Genomic DNA, 18,379 nt, shown 5'->3' with positions numbered 1-18,379 from the left:
TCACCTCACTCTGTTTCCATCTGCAAATGTTCAAATCCAGGAGGCACAAGACAAGCCGTAGGGAACCCAACTCCCTGAGAGCTAGTGTTTCTGGAAAATACTAGGAGACTTTATTGATAACACCACTGGGCATCGATTTCGTAAATTCTAACTCCAGACAACCAATGGCTATTCATTTTAAGCATTCTTCTTTTTTAATTGGAACATAATTTACATTATACTTAAAAGCACAAAATTTTTTAAGGGGAAATTTTTTATTCAAATTTTGATTGTGCTTTTTTATTAGATTGTAGTTCATTTACAATATTGTGTTAGTTTCAAATGTGCAACAAAATGATTCAGTTATACATATACACATATGAAAGAAATTAAGTGTTAGTCACTCAGTCCTGTCTGACTCTTTGCTACCCCATGGACTGTGTAGCCCACCAAGCTCCTCTGTCCATGGCATTCTCCAGGCGTGAATACTGAAGTGGGTAGCCATTCCCTTCAAGGGCTCTTCCTGACCCAGGAATCGAACCTGGGTCTCCTGCCTTGCAGGCAGATTCGTTACCATCTGAGCCACCAGGAAAGCCCATACATATGTGTATATATAGATAGATTCTTTTTCATATTTTTTCCAATATAGATTACTATAAAATACTAAATATAGTTCCCTGTGTTATACGTAGGTCCTCGCTGTTTGCCTATTTTATATAAAGTATTATGTATATGTTAATCCTAAACCCCTAATTTATCTCCCCCCCCCCCCCACTTAAAAGTGCAATTTTTAACTGTAGTGTCCAGTGTGTTTTAATAAATGCATATGCCACTGGACCCACCACTCCAGTTGGGACGTACAACGTTTCCATCATGGTGGTAATGTCTCTTGTCTGCCTTCAAAATCAATCCCCAAGGCCTGAAGAAGACTCAAGGCCTAGGGGAGTGCAAACAGTGGGTTGAATGGAGAATATGTGGCCTGGAGGTTAACATGCATTATAAGAAGCTAAATAGAACTCTTAATTGCTCACAACCTTATGTTTTTGTGTTTTCCTTGTAAAATCAATCAACTATTTATTATTAAGAAAGAAATGGCATTTAAGAATTATTTCATTTACCCAGCTGTTTTAGTATAGTTTTCTTCCAGATACGTAAATATGTGAAATATGAAATTCTTTAAAATGTATTTAGTCATTGCTTCATTATTCATTTCTCCTAAAGTTCTTTTGCTATTCATTGGTTGGGCTACAGCCAAGAAAATTATCAAAAGTGTTCAGTGAGACCACTGACTGGTTTTGAAATTAATTTTTCCAGAAAACCAATCAAAACATTCATCAGCCCAGGAGTTTAATTTCGTTTGTCAGCCTGCCCTGGCTGTGACAATATTAGTCTGTTAGGGAAATGCAGTGATTTCTACTAAGAGATGATTTCTTTATTTTAAATGTTTTATGGAAGCATAGCATACATATGGGAACGTGCAGAGCTCAATGAATTTGTAAGCATACCGTGTAATCAACACTCAGATCAAGTGACAGTTACAAGACCCCCAGAAGCCCTTCTAGTCTCTTTATTACCCTGATTTATAAGAACATTGATTAATTTTATCTGCTTTTGGACTTTCCACCTAAATAAAATCAGATTAGGTACTGATATGGGCCTGGCTTTTATCACTCAGGACTTTAATTTTTTTTAATGCATATTCCTGTATAGTCTTTTCAATTATGGTTTATCACAGGATAGTGAATATAGTTCCCTGTGCTATATAGTGGGACCTTGTTGTTTATCCATTCTATACATAATAGTCTGCAGTTGCTAACCCCAAACTCCTAATCCGTTCCTTCCCCCACTCCACCTGTGCCCTTGGAAACCACAAGTCCATCTTCTATGTCTCTTATCACTCAATGTTTTCTTTGAGAAAAACATTTATGCTGTTTTGCTGTAATTTGTTCTTGCTCTTGCTGTTGGGTCACCATACCACAATTTATTCATCCATTCCACTACTTATGGACATATACACTGTTCCCAGTTACTGGCTATTATAAACCGTGCTGCTATATAATTTTTGAAAATATCTCTTGATGCATATTACCTACACATTGCTGGGTCATGGGATCTACATTCGTTCAGCTTAAATGGATGCTGCCAAACTGTTTTCCAGTGTGGGTGCACTAACTACCATCAGCCATGTAGAAAAGGAGTAGTGACTCTGATTTGACAACATCTGATAGAACTAGTCTTTTCATTTTATTTATTTTATAATTTTATTTTATTTTTATTTATTTACTTATTTATTTTTGGCTATGCTGGGTCTTTGTTGCTCTGTGGGTCTTTCTCCAGTTGCGGCATGTGGGGGCTTCTCACTGCAGTGACTTCTCTTGTGGAGCACAGGCTCTAGGGTACATGGCTTTCAGTAATTGCAATTCGTGAACTCCTGATTGTTTTTTTCTTTCATGTTTGGACCTACAATTTACATGCAATTGATTCTGTTTTAGATAACTATCAAGATTCATTATTTTGTCATGATCTAAATTGACCCATCACCATTTATGGAAAAGTCCTTTCCTCACTGCACTGCTATCTTGGTTATAAATCAGGTGACTGTGTGGGTGATGATCTATTTCTGCCCTCTCTCTTCTGTTCCATCTATTTGTCTTTGTGTGAGTACCACGCTGACTTAAGGATCATATTATTGGAGTTCTCCCAAAATGTCTATGACCCCAGAGTGAGTTCCAGTTGCCTCCTGGCTCTCAGTGAGGCTCTCCAGGATCAGTAGGTAGTCTGACCCAGACTCGTTTCAAATTACTACGCCTGCCCTGGGTCCCAGAACATGTGAGGTTTTGTGTGCACCCTTTAAGATTGGAGTCTCTTAAGTCTCTTAAGTCTGCAGCCCTCTGGCTCTGCTGAAAGTGAGTCCCACTGGCTTTTAAAACCAGATGCTCTGGGGACTCATCTTCCTGGTGCAGAACCCCTGAGCTGGGGAGCCCAATGTGGAGATCAGACCATGAGCTCCTTGGGGAGAACTTCTGCAATTGTAATTATCTTTTCATTTGTGAGTTGATTACCTGGGGGTACAGGGCTTGACTGTACCATGTCTCTACCCTTCTTAGCCATCTTGTTGTGGTTCCTTCTTTATATCTTTAGTTGTAGAAGATCTTTTCTGATAGATTCCAGTCTTCCTCAACAACAGTACTCTGTAAATAGTAATTTTGATGTGTCCATGGGAGGAGGTGAGCTCAGGGTCTTCCTCCTCTGCCATCTTGGCCACTCCCAGTCTTGTATTTTGTACTATGTCATTTTACAGAAGGAATTTCAGCATCCATGGATTTGGGTATCTTGTAGGGGTCCTGGTACCAATTCCCCATGGATGATACAAAGAGACAACTGTATAGAAAAGATAGATTATCACAGTAACTCACCCTATATTATTTGCAACTGCTGTGTTTTTGTGATAGCTAACTTACCTGCAGTCATTTCAGGTCTGTCCACATTCACCTGGGGTATTTGCAAAAACAAATGAGACCATGTTGATTCCTATGATCAGAGCTAATTTTCATAATGATGGTTCGATTTTATGAGGCATATATGTAACCTGCAGGACAGCAGCAGGAAAAATACAAGCCAAAAGAGCAGATTTTTTTGTTAGTTTAAAAAAAAGATCAACAATCTTGAAGGAAAATTACTTTCCTCATCAGCTGCCAGGCTTTTGAGTGGGGTTAAAGGTGGAAGTGGGCACTTCCCTGGAGCCAGAGATTGGCAAATGCATTGTTATTTGATTGTCAAACTTTGCTAAAGTTTATATTGATGTAATGCAAATGTTTACCCTCTCTGTGATCAAATCAACTTTCTCTTTTTGTTGAGCTGCAGCATCTCATGGTAACAAAAACAGATTTTAGAGAAGAAAAGACATTCCTCTTTTGGGGCATGGGGAAGGGAAAATGGCAAATTCTGCAGGTTTTTCTTTGATACATTTTCAGTAGGATTAGACTATCTCCTGATGGGGAGTGAGGTTCATAGAGGATTCATTGCAATTGTTTACGATGTCTGTTTTGTAAACATAAATTTCTGAGATCCTAGTATCTAAAAGTGAGATTAAATGGGCAATACCTCTTTCTAAACACCAAAGGCATTCACTTAGTAAAGATTATTACAGTACCAAAGAGCACCCTAATTCAAAGATTGTACTAATCTAGGCAGGTTGCTCATCTGCTGCCATGTTGTGCCTTAAATTTCTTAGGCACCCAGGCCAGAAGTGAAGCAAGCTGTAGTTGTATTGCTGCCTCCTCCATGGAGGCAGTGATCTGCTGGCTCAGGTTTGACGAGGTGGGGGAAAAGGGAAAGGGAAGGAAATTGAGGTCGCTCAGTTGTATCCGACTCTTTGTGATCCCATGGACTGTAGCCTACCAGGCTCCTCTGTCCATGGGATTTTCCAGGCAAGAGTACTGGAGTGGGCTGCCATTTCCTTCTCCAGGGGATCTTCCCAACCCAGGGATCAAACCTGGGTCTGTGCATTGTGGGCAGACGCTTTATCATCTGAGCCACCAGGGGGGAAGGGGAAAACCAGTGTTAAGCATTGAAGGTAGAACAGTCACTGACATTGGACAGGGGCTGTCCCCAAGCAGACCTGTCTTCCTGTCTATCTCCTTACCATCGTTCTTTCCCTCATTCTCAATTTAGGAGATTGGAAACACAGATTTTCTTATTTTTTTAGCTTTATTTTATTTTTAGATTGAGGTACAATTGACATATGACATTATGTTATTTTCCGGTGTACAGCATAATGATTTAATATTTGTATACATTGTGACATGCTCACCACAATAAGTCCAGTTAACGTCTATCACCACATAGTTATAGAAATTTTCTTTTCTTTTTTCTTTTGTGAAAAAAAAAAAAGACTTTTAAAAACTATTCTTTTAGCAACTTTCCAATATGTTTTACAATATGATTAACTACAATCATCATTCTGTACATTACATTCCCATGACTCATTTATTTTATAGCTGGAAGTCTGTAGCTTTTGACACACGTTGCCACTTTGACACACTCCTCCCTACACATCCTCCTCTGGCAACCACCAATCTGTCCTCTGTATCTGCTGTTGTTTGTTTTTTAGATTCCATATATACGTATAAGTGAGATTGTATGGTATTTATCTTTCTCTGTCTGAATTATTTCACTTCACATAATGCCTTCAAGGCCCATCCATGTTGTTGCAAGATTTTATTCTTTTTATGGCTGAGTAATATTCCATTGTGTATATATACATTTTCCTTTTCTGTTCATCCACCAGTGAATACCTAAGTTGTTTGCATATCTTGGCAATTGTAAATAATACTACAATAAAGGTGGAGGTGCAAGTATCTTTTCAAATTGGGAAATGCTACTTTTCTTTATGAGACTCCCTCTTGAAAACCTGGCAGAGATGTTATTTTAGCAAACCTTACACACTGCTATGACTTGTGATTGGGACATACTACTAAATAACCTCAGAATCAGTGGATTCTATGGCCCCAGATAAGCTTGTGCCTAAAGAAGCACTAGTTGCCTGGTAGAAATATGGAAGAGAGAGGAAATGAAAAATTGCTGTTCTTTTTGTAACAAACTTTATAGAACTACTTGTGTCTCTTCTATGTGCCTTTGCAACTTTGATAAAAATCAAAGTTATATTTTTTTCAAAATTGGTAGATGGGCTGAATAGAATGGAAACAATTGAAAATGGAATCAATGGACTTCAGAGTAATCCTAAGAGTTCCTCAAACTCAGAGCTAAAGGACCAAAATGAAAACAAAAACAGCCAGTGAAAGAAAGGTCAAGTGACCTGGAGGACAAAGTCAAAAGTTCCCACAGCATCAGATAAGAATTCCAGAATGAAAGAAAGGGGAAAAAGGAAGAGATATGTAATATAGATGAACTTTTCTGAGTTTGGAAAAGATTTCAGTGTTCATAGTGAATAGACCTAAGAGTGCCAACCAGGACAAGCAAAACAAGTTTTGCTCTAAACATGCTCTTCAAGGGAAAGAAAAATCTTAAATTTTTCTAGGGAGGAAAACCAGATTACCTGCAAAGAAATAAGAATCATTTGGATATCAGATTTTTCTTTGATATCAGTGGATTCTAGAAGACAATGGAGGAGGATGGTATCAAATGGTATCAATATCCTGAAGGATGGTATGAAAGTTAGTTTCCTTAAGAGCCCCCAAACATGGTATTTGTACATTTAGTTGATAGTAAACACTATTGGCTTAAAAAAGGAATTAGTTCAAAGTTTTGTTATTGAATTTTAAAGTTTATTAACTCTGATCAGAAAACAGTTAACATTAATGTAGAATTACAATGAGCCAACAACTCTATATGTATATACATATATATATCATTTAATTATTATAACATAGCACCTATAAGATAGGTACTGTTATTATCCCTGTTCTATGAATAAGAAAACTAAGGCACAGAAAAGATAATTGATTTTCTTAAGGTCATCAGCTAAGAAGTGGTATAGCTGGTCCACTCAAGTCCAAAGAGTAGGGACAGAGATGCTATTCTTTAAATTAATTAATTAATTTTTATTTTTGGCTGCTTTGGGTCTTCATTGCACGTGGACTTTCTCTAGTTGGAGTAAGTGGGGGCTACTCTCTAGTTTCGGTGCATAGACTTCTCATTGAGGTGGTTTCTCTTGTTGCAGAGCACGGGCTGTAGGGCCCATGGGTTTCAGTAGTTGCGGCACACCAGCTGAGTAATTGTGACGTGTGGGCTTAGCTGTTCTGAAGCATGTGGAACCTTCTCGGACCAGAAAATGAACTTATGTCCCTGCATTGGTAGGCTGATTCTTAACCACTCAACCACGAGGCAAGTCCAGAGATGCTATTTTCATTTTGGAATTTTATGAGGTTTTCTTTGCAGAAAAATATCTTGTCAGTTTTTGCGACTATTCAGTAGATGATTATAAAAAACTCTTTTCTCTCTAGAATATGGAATAATCCAACCTACTCCATAACTATTTATTCTACTTCATAAATAATGTTACTCTGATCCCTTCTATGTTTTTTGTTCTGTTCAGTCTATCAAAGTTATAGAAGAAACAGTTTCAAACTTCCTTCTGCTTCATATTATAAAACTTGAAAAATCAGTTTCTTCTTCTGTCTCTTAGATGCTCTTTTCTATGTTCCAGAATTTTTTCATGGTTTTATATCCTTTTTTATGCTTACTCATCCTTGAATGTTAAAAGATTAATACACGCTTTGCATTTGTTCCCAAAGAGGATGAGCTAATTCTTCTTGGCTCCCTGCCTGTCTGTTTGGATGCCCTTAGAATCTTCTAATATCTTAGGCTGGAGGATCGATTACCTTCCAGCAGCTTATAAAGATTGTGAAGAGAGCCATCTGGCAAGGAATGTCACTCCTGCAAGGTTTCTTCTTAATGTTTTGCAAAGCCACTGTCCCAGAGGGCTGAAGGTTATCTTGCCTTTGTCCTCACCTCCTTCTGGGCCAGCAGCCAGACTGGATGTCAGAGAGGAGCTTGCCACTCAGGGTAAAAATTTCCCCTCTATGTGCTGTGGGCATTTCAGTGAGTACTGGGGAGGGATATTCAGAAGTCTGGGCTAGGACCCCCCCCACTTCTATCTAGAAGTGTTCTGGTAATCTATTGTGACATGAAATAACACCCCAACGTTGATGATATGAAGCAGTGATAATCATATACTACTGTCATCTCTCAGGATTCTGGCGATGGGCTGGGTTCCTCTAGGTGGTTCTCACTCAGGGTCTCTCACCTGGTTGCCGTGAGGCAAGGATGATGTAGGGGTCATCTGTTTTCCTCATTAGCATGTTTGCCATTGAGTCTGGGAATGTTCAAACTGCTGGGACTGAAACAGCTGGGGTTCCTCCGACTTTGTCTGCCTACATGTCATCTACCTGTGTGGTCTCCACAGCATGGTGACTTCAGGGCACTTCATGGGTCCACAAGCATATGCTCTGAGTAAGAGAACTAGATGGAAGCTGTATCAATTTTTAAGAGCCAGCTTCAAAAGCATTACTTTCTTGTGCAGTTACAGAAACTCACCCAAGAAGTCTACTCAGGTCCAAAGAACAGGAACAAAGATGCCATCTCTTGACTAGGTAGGGAAGGTGGGGTTGGAAGAGCACAAGAGACTAAATATATTATTGCAAATGATTTTGAAAAATGCAACCTGCCACAGGAAGTTTAATACAATTTTGTAAATGATTGTATGCCATCCATTGTAATACTGACACTCCATGCAAGATAAAATATTATATCTAAGGGCTTCCCTGGTAGCTCAGATGGTAAAGAATCTGCCTGCAATGGTAAGTGCTTATATAAATGTTAGATAATACTCTACATTTTAAGAAAATTAGACTCAAAAACTATAGTGTTAACTAACTGCCCTTTCCTGCCATTCAACTTTCAATTGCCCATTCTGCTATTTATTTATTTATTTAAATTCTTGGTTTACCTCCTTGTTTTGGTGGAACATATCACCTGAAAGCTTTTTAAGAAAAGTTTCTTGGGAAATAAAAATTTTTTAAATATCACACATGTCTGAAAATATCTTTATTTACCCCCACACTTGACTGATAGCTTGGATGGGCAAAGAATCTATATTGGAAGAAATTTTCTCCCAGAACTGCAAATAGATTATTCCATTGTTTTCCACTTTCATGTGTTGCTAGGGAGAAATCTGATGCCATTCCGGTTCTTGGTCCTTTGTATACAACCTCATTTTTCTCTTTGGAAAGATCTACTCTAAGTACCCAGTCTTGTGAAATTTTGTCATGGTGTGCCTAGATGTGGGTGTGGTTTTATACATTTTGTTGGAGTCAATGAGCACTTTCAATGTGGAAAATCATGCCATTTAGTTCTAAATATATATGATTGAACTATTAATAGTTAATTGATTTCTTCCCTTCTGCTTCCCAGGAATCCTGGGCTGGCTTTTGAATTTTCTTATCCTTTCTTATATCCTTCTTTTCTTTTTGCCTTCTGTCTTTACATTTTAGGACATTTCTTCAACTTTGTGTTATGAAAGTAAAAGTGTTTAGTCACTCAGTCATGTCTGACTCTTTGCAGCCCCATGGGTTGCAGACTGCCAGGCTCCTCTGCCCATCGAATTCTCCAGGCAGGAATACTGGAGTGGGTAGCCGTTTTCTTCTCCAGGAGACCTTCCCACCCCAGGGATTGAACCTGGATCTCCTGTATTGCAAGCAGATTCTTTATCATCTGAGCCATCAGGAAAGCCCCATCTTTCTACTATTTTACCGAGTTTTAAATTTTTGCTATATTTTTAACTTGACTTATATTTGGTCCTCTGAATGTTCATTTTCAGAGAATCTATTCTATTTCTATTCTATTTTTATTTCTCAAGGGAGATCAATGAAAAATTTTTCAAAATTTTCACCTCTCCCTATAGCTGTTTCTTTCAAGTTTCTTTTGCCCTATTCTGTTTCATCTGAGATCCTTCCCTTAAATTCTGATGCCGTTTGGCTGTTTGCTCTTACTTAATAGTGTAAAACTTAGCAAAACAAAACAGGACACTTAGTTAACTTTGAATTTTAGATAAATAATAAATAATTTTTAATATAAATATATCTCGTGAAATATTTAGGGCATATTTATTTAAGTATTTTGTAATTTAATAAAAAATTCTTTGCTGTTTATTTGAAATTCCACTTTAAGTCAGTTCAGTTCAGTCATTCAGTCGTGTCCGACTCTTTGCGACCCCATGGGCTGCAGCACCCCCAGGCTTCCCTGTCCATCGCCAACTCCCGGATCTTGCTCAAACTCATGTCCATCCAGTTGGTGATGCCATCCAACCATCTCATCCTCTGTCATCCCCTTCTCCTGTCTTCAATCTTCCTCAGCATCAGGGTCTTTTCCAGTGAGTTAGTTCTTCCCATAAGGTGGCCAAAGTATTGGAGCTTCAGCTTCAGCATTAGTCCTTCCAATGAATATTCAGGGCTGATTTCCTTTAGGATTGACTGGCTTGATCTCCTTGCAGTCAAGTATCCTAAGGGACTAAGTATCCTGTATTTTATCTAGCAACCCTAAGACTGAGGTGTAAAATGCTACCTGGAAAAAAAAGAATGAAATCTTGCCATTTTTAACATGGATAGACCTAGGGAGTACTGTGTTAAAGTGAAATAAGTCAGACAGAGAAAGATAAGTATGGTATGATTTCACTTATATTTGGAATCTAAAAAAGTAAAACAAATGAACAAACAGAAAATGGAAACAGAATTATAGAGAACAAAGAGGTGGTTACCAGAGGGAATGGGGCTGGGGAAAGGAAAGAAAGAGATGAGGGTGATTAAAAGGAACAAACTTCCAGTTGCAAAACAAATGAATCATGGGTATGAAAGTGTGGGGAATATAGTCAATATCTAAGTAATATCTTTGTATTGCAACATTTCATAGCTAGGCTTATCATGGTGATCATTTTGATGTTTACAGAAAAATCACTGCATTGTGTAATAGGAACTAATATAGTGTTGGAGGTCAGTTATATTTCAAAAACAAACAAATGTACAAACTCACAGGAAAAACAATCAAATCTGTGGGTACCAGAGGTCGGGGGTGGGTGGTAGAAATAACTGGATGAAGGCAGTCAAAAGGTACTGCAGGCTTCCGGTTATAAGATAGATAAGTACTAGGGATGTAATCTACAATAAGAGAAATATAATTAACACTGATGTGTGTTACACATGAAAGTCATTGAGAGTAAATCCTCTCAAAAGAATGCTCATCACACAAAGTGTTTTTTTCTATTTCTTTAATTTTGTATCTGTGTGAGATGATGGATCCTCACTAACTTATTGTGGTAATCATTTCATGATGGATGTAAAGCCAAATCATTATTCTGTGCATCTTAAACTTATACAGTGTTGTATTTCAATTATACCTTAATAAAGCTAAAAGAAAAATAAAACTCAAAAAATTTAAATTGAAATAAAAAGCTCCCTGGAAGCTCTTTATGCCTGTATAAAGGGTGGGGCTCGACTACGGTGAATTTACTAAAGGGTAGCTCCAGTTTTCATTAATTAACTGATGACAGTCTCTTAGGTCTTTACTCTTCCCCAGAGAAGAGTATTTCAAACTCTTCATCTTGGTTGCTGGTGTTGTAGGAGTCAAGTAAAGGAAGAATACTGAGCAGCTCAATATTCTTTATGTTAGGTTTCATGTATTGATAGATCTTCAATTTCAGTACTATTCCCCTATGCTTGTGTGGTAGATTAAAGGCGGCTGCAATTTTTTTGCTAGTCCTCCCATTCAGGGATGAAACCTAATTCCCCTTCTTTGAATCTGGGTTGGCCTTAGTGACTTCCATGAGCTATAGAATGCAACAGACATAACATTCAAGAGCTGCCCAGCCTAGGTAATAAGAAGCCCAGTAAGTTTTGCTTGGATTTCTTGGAGTATCCTTTTTGGGTGCCTTGCCCTGAACCTCCATAGGAAATCTGACCAGCCTGATACTGCCATGTGGTGAGGGCATGTGTATGTGTTCTGATGGACAGTGCCAGCTATCAGCCTTCCAGTTCATCTTGCCATGGTGCCAGACATGTAAGTGAATCCTTCAGACTGGCCCAACTGCCAGCTGAATACTACCAAATGAACTTGCTAAAAAGTCTTATCTGGTGTATATTTTAAACACACACATGCATACATATATATATATACACACATACACATATACACACGCACACACACACATTTATATAAAAGTTCTTGGTACGTAACATAATGATTTGATATTTCTGTACATTTCAAAATGATCACCATGATAAGCCTAGCTGGCCTCTGTCACCATAAAAATATATTACATATTATTGATTGTATTCCCCACAATGTGACTCACTTCATACCTGTGACTCACTTATTTTGTAACTGAAAGTTTGTACCTCTTAACCTCCCTCATCCATTTCTCTCCTTCCCGCACAGCTTCCCCACTGCAACCAGCTGTTTGTTCTCTGTATCTATGGCTCTGTTTCTGTTTGGTTATCTTTGTTCATTTGTTTTGTCTTTTAGATTCCATATGTGAACTAAATCTTGTATGCATGTGTGTGTACTCCATCGTGTCCAACTCTTTGTGACTCCATGGACTATAGCCTGCCAGGCTCCTCTGTCCATGGGATTTCCCAGGCAAAAATACTGGAGTGGGTTGCTGTTTTCTTCTCCATGGGATTTTCCTGACACCCAGGGATTGAACCCGCATCTCTTGTGTCTCCAGCATTGGCAGGTGGATTCTTTACCACTGCACCAATTGGAAAGCCTGTGTGTATGTGTGTGTGTATATATATGTGTGTGTGTATATATATATATATAATTTATTCATTTATCTCTTGATGGGTACTTGGGTTGCTTTCATATCTTGGCTATTATAAATAGTGCTGCAAGGAGCATAGAGGTGAATATATCTTTTCTAATTAGTGCTTTTGTTTCTTTCAGATAATTAGCCAGAGGTGGAACTGCTGGATCATACAGTGGTTTTATTTTTAATTTTTTGAGGAATCTCCATGCTGTTTTCTATAATGGCTGCACCAATTTACATTCCCACCCACAGTGCAGAAGTTCCCTTTTCTTCACATCCTCACTGCTACTTGTTGTCTTTTTGATAATAACTATTCTGACTCATGTGAGGCCAAGTGATTTTTGTTGATGTCACACAAAACAGAGGAACTGCCAAGGCCTGTTGAAATTCAGACCTACAAAATCACGAGATGTAAGAAAATGGCCATTGATTTTAGTTATCAAAATCTGTGTAGTTTATTGGTCAGCCTTAGATAGCCAGAACATCTTGACTATACCTTGTATGCCCCATTCCAGAGATCCTCTGCTTCATCCCCTCCAGAGAATGTTTCCGATTTTCCACCCAAATGGGAGAGAGCAGTGACACCTGTGTAGTATTGGGAAGTATGCGGAGGAGATTAATTGCTTCCAGTACATACTTAATGAAAAATCCTCCTGTTTTTTGTCAGAATTACATACCTACTTTTAGAAGGACCTGGTGCAGCAATACCTGGGTTATCCTGGGTAAATCTATAATATCATGTTGCCTCTTGGCTTTCTCTACTAGTGTCTTAGGAGTCAGTTTTCTCGGGTCTGCTAAGTCAATTACTACCTGCAGTATCTGCTTTCCAGTTTCCAAAATTTAATTCTTTTCCCTCTTTTGTTCTTGTGAGTTTTCTTAAATCTACTATTTAAAAAAAATTTATTTAAGTATGTCTGATTTACAATGTTGTGTTGATTTCTGTTGAACAGCAAAGTGATTCACTTATGCATATTCTTTTTCATATTGTTTCCATTATAGCTTATTATAGACAGGATATTGAATACAGTCCCTTGTGCTATATAGTAGGATCTTGTTGTTTATCCATCTTATTTATATGTAATAGTTCACATCTCCTAATTCCAAACTCCCAATCCTTCCCTCTCCCACCCTATTTCCACTTGACAACTACAAGTCTGTTCTCTAACTGTGAGGCTGTTTTCTGTTTTTTAGCTATGTTCATTCATGTCATATTTTAGATTTCACATATAAGTGATATTATATGATATCTGTCTTTCTCTTTCTGACTTCACTTAATATGATAATCTCTAGGTCCATTCATGTTGGTACAATTGGCACTAGTTCATTCCTTTAAAAAAAAATCTACTATTGCTTGTGTCAGAATTCAAGAGGGAGCAATGCATTTGCTCATTCTATCTTTAATTAATTAGTTAATTTATTTGACTATGCTGGGTCTTAGTTGCGACACTCCAGATCTTCATTGTGCCATGTGGGTTTTACTTGCAGTGGGAGGTTAAGGGATGTGGGAAGGGGTAGGAGGAGTGGGGTTGGAGTGGGCATGTGGGATCTAGAGGATCTAGCTCCTGCATTGGGAGTGTGGAGTCTTAGCCACTGGACCACCAGTGAAGTCCCCTGCTATTCTTAATTTAAAGGCTTCTTTGAGTCTTTAATTTCAATGATTATACTAATTTTTAAATACTCATAAAATTTTTAATTAAATAAAATACTTGTAGCTCAGGTGGCTTAGAAGCAAAGCCTGAGATATAGATTCTTGTGTAAGTGCTTTAGTGAGGGGATATTCTCAGGAAAACCTATGAGTCAAGCAGGATTGCACAGAGGAAGAAACAACACAGGAGTGGTTTCTGCAGAAATTTAGCCTCAGGCTAAGCCCATGGGAGCTCTGGAATAGGAAGGCTCTCATAGATCAGTTCTTGGCCTTTTGTATCCTGTAAAAGTTAGCACTGACTGTGGCTTCCCAACCCAGCATGAGGGTGGTTATGTGGGAGAAAAGGGCCGCTGTGAGTTGGGTACACCTGCTTAGTAAAGGTGACCTTGGCAGGGTGCATCTGCTCAATTTCCAACCTTTTATTTTTTACTTTTTAAGGAATAAGTAGTCTTTCTAATCCCTCTGAGAAAATGAATTAACCTTTTTTCATTCTTTTTCCACTGTTTGTCTTGTTAACTTAGTTTCTTCCATGTTAGTTCATAATCGGAAGTTCAGAAACTTCAGAGTATCAAGCAGAGAAAAGGGGGGCAGAATCCAAATCAGTCTGGTTCCAAAACCCATGCCTTTAACCATATTGTCACCCTCTTTAGCTGCATCTTAAGGAAATAATTTATCGTTACCTCTACAGCTCTCAGGGTGCTAACAGCCACTTTATCTGTTGGATATAAAACACACTCCCCAAAACTTCCTACCTTCTGTGAAATAAAGTCCGAATTTACTTATATACCCAATGGGTTCATTTTGCAAGCACTCACGGAGTACCTGCCATGAACCAGCATGGTACTGGGTGTGTGTGCAATGACCACGTACCCAGTCAGTGTCTTCAAGAGGCTCGAGTCCTGTAGGGGAGGCAGATACTAACACACAAGACTGTTTAAGAAGGGGTAGGAAGCTCTGCTTCAAGGCCGAACCTGGGAGCTACGGACCAGCAGGGAACCCAGGTAATTTGTGGGTAAAGAGAGAAAGCTCTGGAACTGCTCCAAACTCCCATTCCCAAAAGTTTCCCCAAGAAAGGGAACTCGGTTTTTCTCAAAGGAAAAGTGGAACGACTGGGAGCTTCGCGGGAATGTAAATATGCCGTTCCACTTTCCACTTCGCCCTGAGAAAGTGCAGTGTCCCGGGGAGGAAGCTTTGACTCTGAGCGGCAATCCCGGCCGCGGTGGGCGCAGGGCGCGGGCAGGAGAGGCCCGCGCGGGCCTCCGGGAGTGCAGGGGCGCCCGGGCACCCGCGACCCGAGAGTTCCACTGCTCCGACTCGCGGGAACCCGGGTGGGGCCGGCGATCTGGGATCCCGGGCGGGGACGAGGCCGGGAGCGTCATCCCCTCCTCCCCGGACTCCAGGTGCGCTTCGCCCGCAGAGGACTTTCCGGTCTCGTGGGCAGAGGGACAACCAGGAACTTGGGCTCAGTCTCCACCCCGAAGCGGGGCGGGTCCGTCCGGGATAAGACCCGCTGCCCGGCCCTGCCTGGGTGTGATCTCCGTGGCAGCAGAGAACGGGCGCCGTCCCATCTCGGCCTCTGGGGTAAGGGGGCCCCCGGGCCGGGGGTCCTGGGCTCCAGAAGGGGTGCGGCAGCTCGGGAGGGCCTCGCGGGGGTGGCCGGTCGGGCGCCGCGCCCAGGCGGAGGTGCCGGCGCCGGCATAGGGTGGAGCCGGCCGGGACTCGCCCCGGGTGGGCGAGCGGGAGGCAGACACAGCCCATATCCACCCGCCCCTCGCAGAAGGACCTCCAGAGCTTTGCGTGGAGCCTAGAATGTCAGAGGTCACTGCAGTTATTTATCGAGTTCATGCGCCAAGCGCTGTGCTGGATTTAGGCATTACAAAGAAAGGATTGAGTAATATTCCCTGGAACTGACTCTTAACACCCACATTTTGCTTTTTTAATTCTTTCTTTACTCCTTTAAAGAAACTTACTCCTTTCTCCTGGTCTCTTACTCTTTCTCTCCCTGTGGACCTAATGCCTTCAGTACAATGCCTGGCACATGGGAATCTGTTTTTACTGTGAGATCCATGAACTGAGCCTGCGAATGGCCCAGTCTTACTCTGTGGTCGTGGCTTTGACCAGCTGGAGACTCTGGAACCAAAGAGGTTATTGCTTTTCAACAATCTGCCCAACTTTAAGTGCTTCCCAAATTGATGAAAGTCTTCTGTAAGCTGTTGGGAGCGTGTGAGACCTGAGTAACCCACAGCTTTCAGGAAAAGTGAGTATCTGCCTCTCTCCAGGTGACAGTGGGAAGAATGAATAGGATCCCCCACCCCACCCCACCCCCACCCTACTCGCGTCTAAAGTGATGCATCCCATTGCCCATCAATTCTAGTACTCTCCGCCTCCTCCTTATATTGCAAGTAACTCTGTTGATAGGGAAGCTCTAACTCTTTAGTTGCCATGGAATTCTCAGATGACAGAGGTGGAAGAGCAAGCAACAGAGGAAGTGGGCAGGAATGAGGAAATGGGTAACCATAGACGGCCAGGACCGGCTGACTTCCCAGGGTCCTTTCTGTTCAAGGCCAGGCCCCCTCCCTCAGCTTAGATCAGATTTCTTTTGCTTTGGGGATACACACATGAGTGCAAACACAGACAGACATACACACAAGTACTGGGTCAAAAGTGCTGTGAATTTCCTTCCTAGATATGCTTGCATTGGTTAGGGATATTTTTTGTCTGAAAGATATTTAGAGAGTAACATGTGTAGCCAAGTCCAAGCAGGCCAGCCCTCAGTGTCTGAAAGGGGATGCTGAAAGGGTAATGACTACCTGGTCATTTCAAACTGTAGTTGGTGGCCCATTTCTCTTCTTATATCTACCGCTCATCAGTTTTCCCAGTGCTTGCTCATCTGCTGGTAGACTAAGCCTGCTCTTCTCCAAGGGAGATGGAGGTGAGGGCAGGCACTCAAGTAACAGACTTTCTGCCAAAGAGTGCCTGATGATTCAGAATAAAGGAGAGAGGGAATTTTCCTTGGTTGTCCAATTTTATCCAGATATTTGAGGATAAAAATGTTTTTTTAAATTAATTAATTTATTTATTTTACTTTACAACATTGTATTGGTTTTGCCATACATTGACTTGAATCTTCCATGGGTGTACATGCGTTCTCCATCTAAAAACGCTTTTTATACTAAAACAATTACAGGTATATTTTGTAGTAGGATTCAAATTTTAAATACTTTCTTTATATAAAAGAAGAAACTTCTAAAATTTTTGTTTGGACTTTGGAGGGCTGTGATTTGGCCCAAACGTAAGCTTTGGGAGTTTGCTTTCACTGCAATGAGGGCTACTTATGGAGGCAGTTTGGTAGATGCTGCAGTGTCTTCCCTGGAAGGACTTTGAATAGCATGCTAGTTGTAGCATGTGGGATCCTCACAACATGTGTGACCTTTTGTTGTGGCGCTTGGGCTCAGTAGTTGCCCTGCAGCATGTGGGATCTTACTTCGCCGACCAGGCATCAAACCTGTGCCCCTGCATTGGAAGACGAATTCTTAACCAGTGGACCATCAGGGAAGTCCCCTCATTTAATCCTTTTTTTTTTTTTTCAACCTGAGGCAGAATTATTAAACTTGTTTTACAGAAGAGATCCCAAGGCTCCAAGTGGTGGTACAAGGGTTGGACTCCTTGCAAAAAGATTTAAATCCAGCTGCTGGATACTGGCTTCCACAGTGGTAAAGAATTCACCTGCTAATACAGGAGACACGGGAGACTTGGGTTCGATCCCTGGGTCCGGAAGATCCCCTGGAGGAGGAAATGGCAACCCACTCTAGTATTCTTGCCTGAAAAATCCCATGGACAGAGGCATCTGGTGGGCTACCATCCATACGGTTGCAAAGAGTTGGACACGACTGAGCATGCACGTGTGCGTGTGCACATGCACACACACAATGGATACTAAAGCCTGTTCCCTTAGGCTCCCTGCCTTACTGTGGCTCTGTCAGTGCTTGGTTCAGAGTGATTTGGCATTTGGATTTGCAGCTTCCTGGTTTATAAACTAATCTTGACCAAATTTTTTTCTTTTCCTTTTCATCTTTCTTCTGGTCAAGCTGATATGTAAACTATGGTCGGAAGAACTGGAGCTGGCAGTAGTGTGGGGATACAGGTTAACGGCCCTAGATTCAGGAGGGACTTGGCTTGTGAATGAGGGAATCAGCTCACTGTTTGTGGCCCTGAGAGGAGCTGGGCAGGAGTGTTTTGGATGGCAGGTTCTGGTTGAATTTAAGGAAATAACTTTTGAAACCCACAGGCTGGATGGGTTTGGAGTTGGCAGAAGCTCTGTCACCAGAGATATCTGGGCAGAAACTCCACAGCCCCTTTCTGATGGAGCTGGGAAGGGGAGAAGGTTAAACTAAGATGACTTCTAAAGCCATTGTTTCCAAACTTTGGGTGCATCC

The 18,379-nt window shown here is 40.7% G+C and overlaps 1 protein-coding gene and 1 pseudogene across 3 annotated transcripts in view; one reads left to right on the top strand and one right to left on the bottom strand.

Moving 5' to 3' along the window:
* The window catches only part of LOC122703107, a 79,502-nt pseudogene extending 71,700 nt beyond the window's left edge, over window positions 1–7,802 (bottom strand).
* Window positions 7,803–14,923: 7,121 nt separating this feature from the next.
* Window positions 14,924–18,379, top strand: part of ANXA4 (annexin A4) — a 70,930-nt gene continuing 67,474 nt past the window's right edge. Inside the window, exon 1 of one of the 3 annotated variants that reach the window (XM_043917550.1) lies at window positions 14,924–14,944. The gene's annotated coding sequence lies outside the window, so the exon portion shown is untranslated. Of the gene's footprint in view, window positions 14,945–15,384; window positions 15,525–16,175; window positions 16,201–18,379 lie in introns of those variants that run through there. The other 2 variants (XM_043917548.1, XM_043917549.1) reach the window with 2 other exon arrangements.

This window comes from Cervus elaphus, chromosome 11, assembly GCF_910594005.1.
Source record: "Cervus elaphus chromosome 11, mCerEla1.1, whole genome shotgun sequence".
Taxonomy (NCBI): domain Eukaryota; kingdom Metazoa; phylum Chordata; class Mammalia; order Artiodactyla; family Cervidae; genus Cervus; species Cervus elaphus.
Note: the sequence above shows the minus strand (reverse complement) of the source record. Positions and strands in the feature narration are given on the sequence as shown.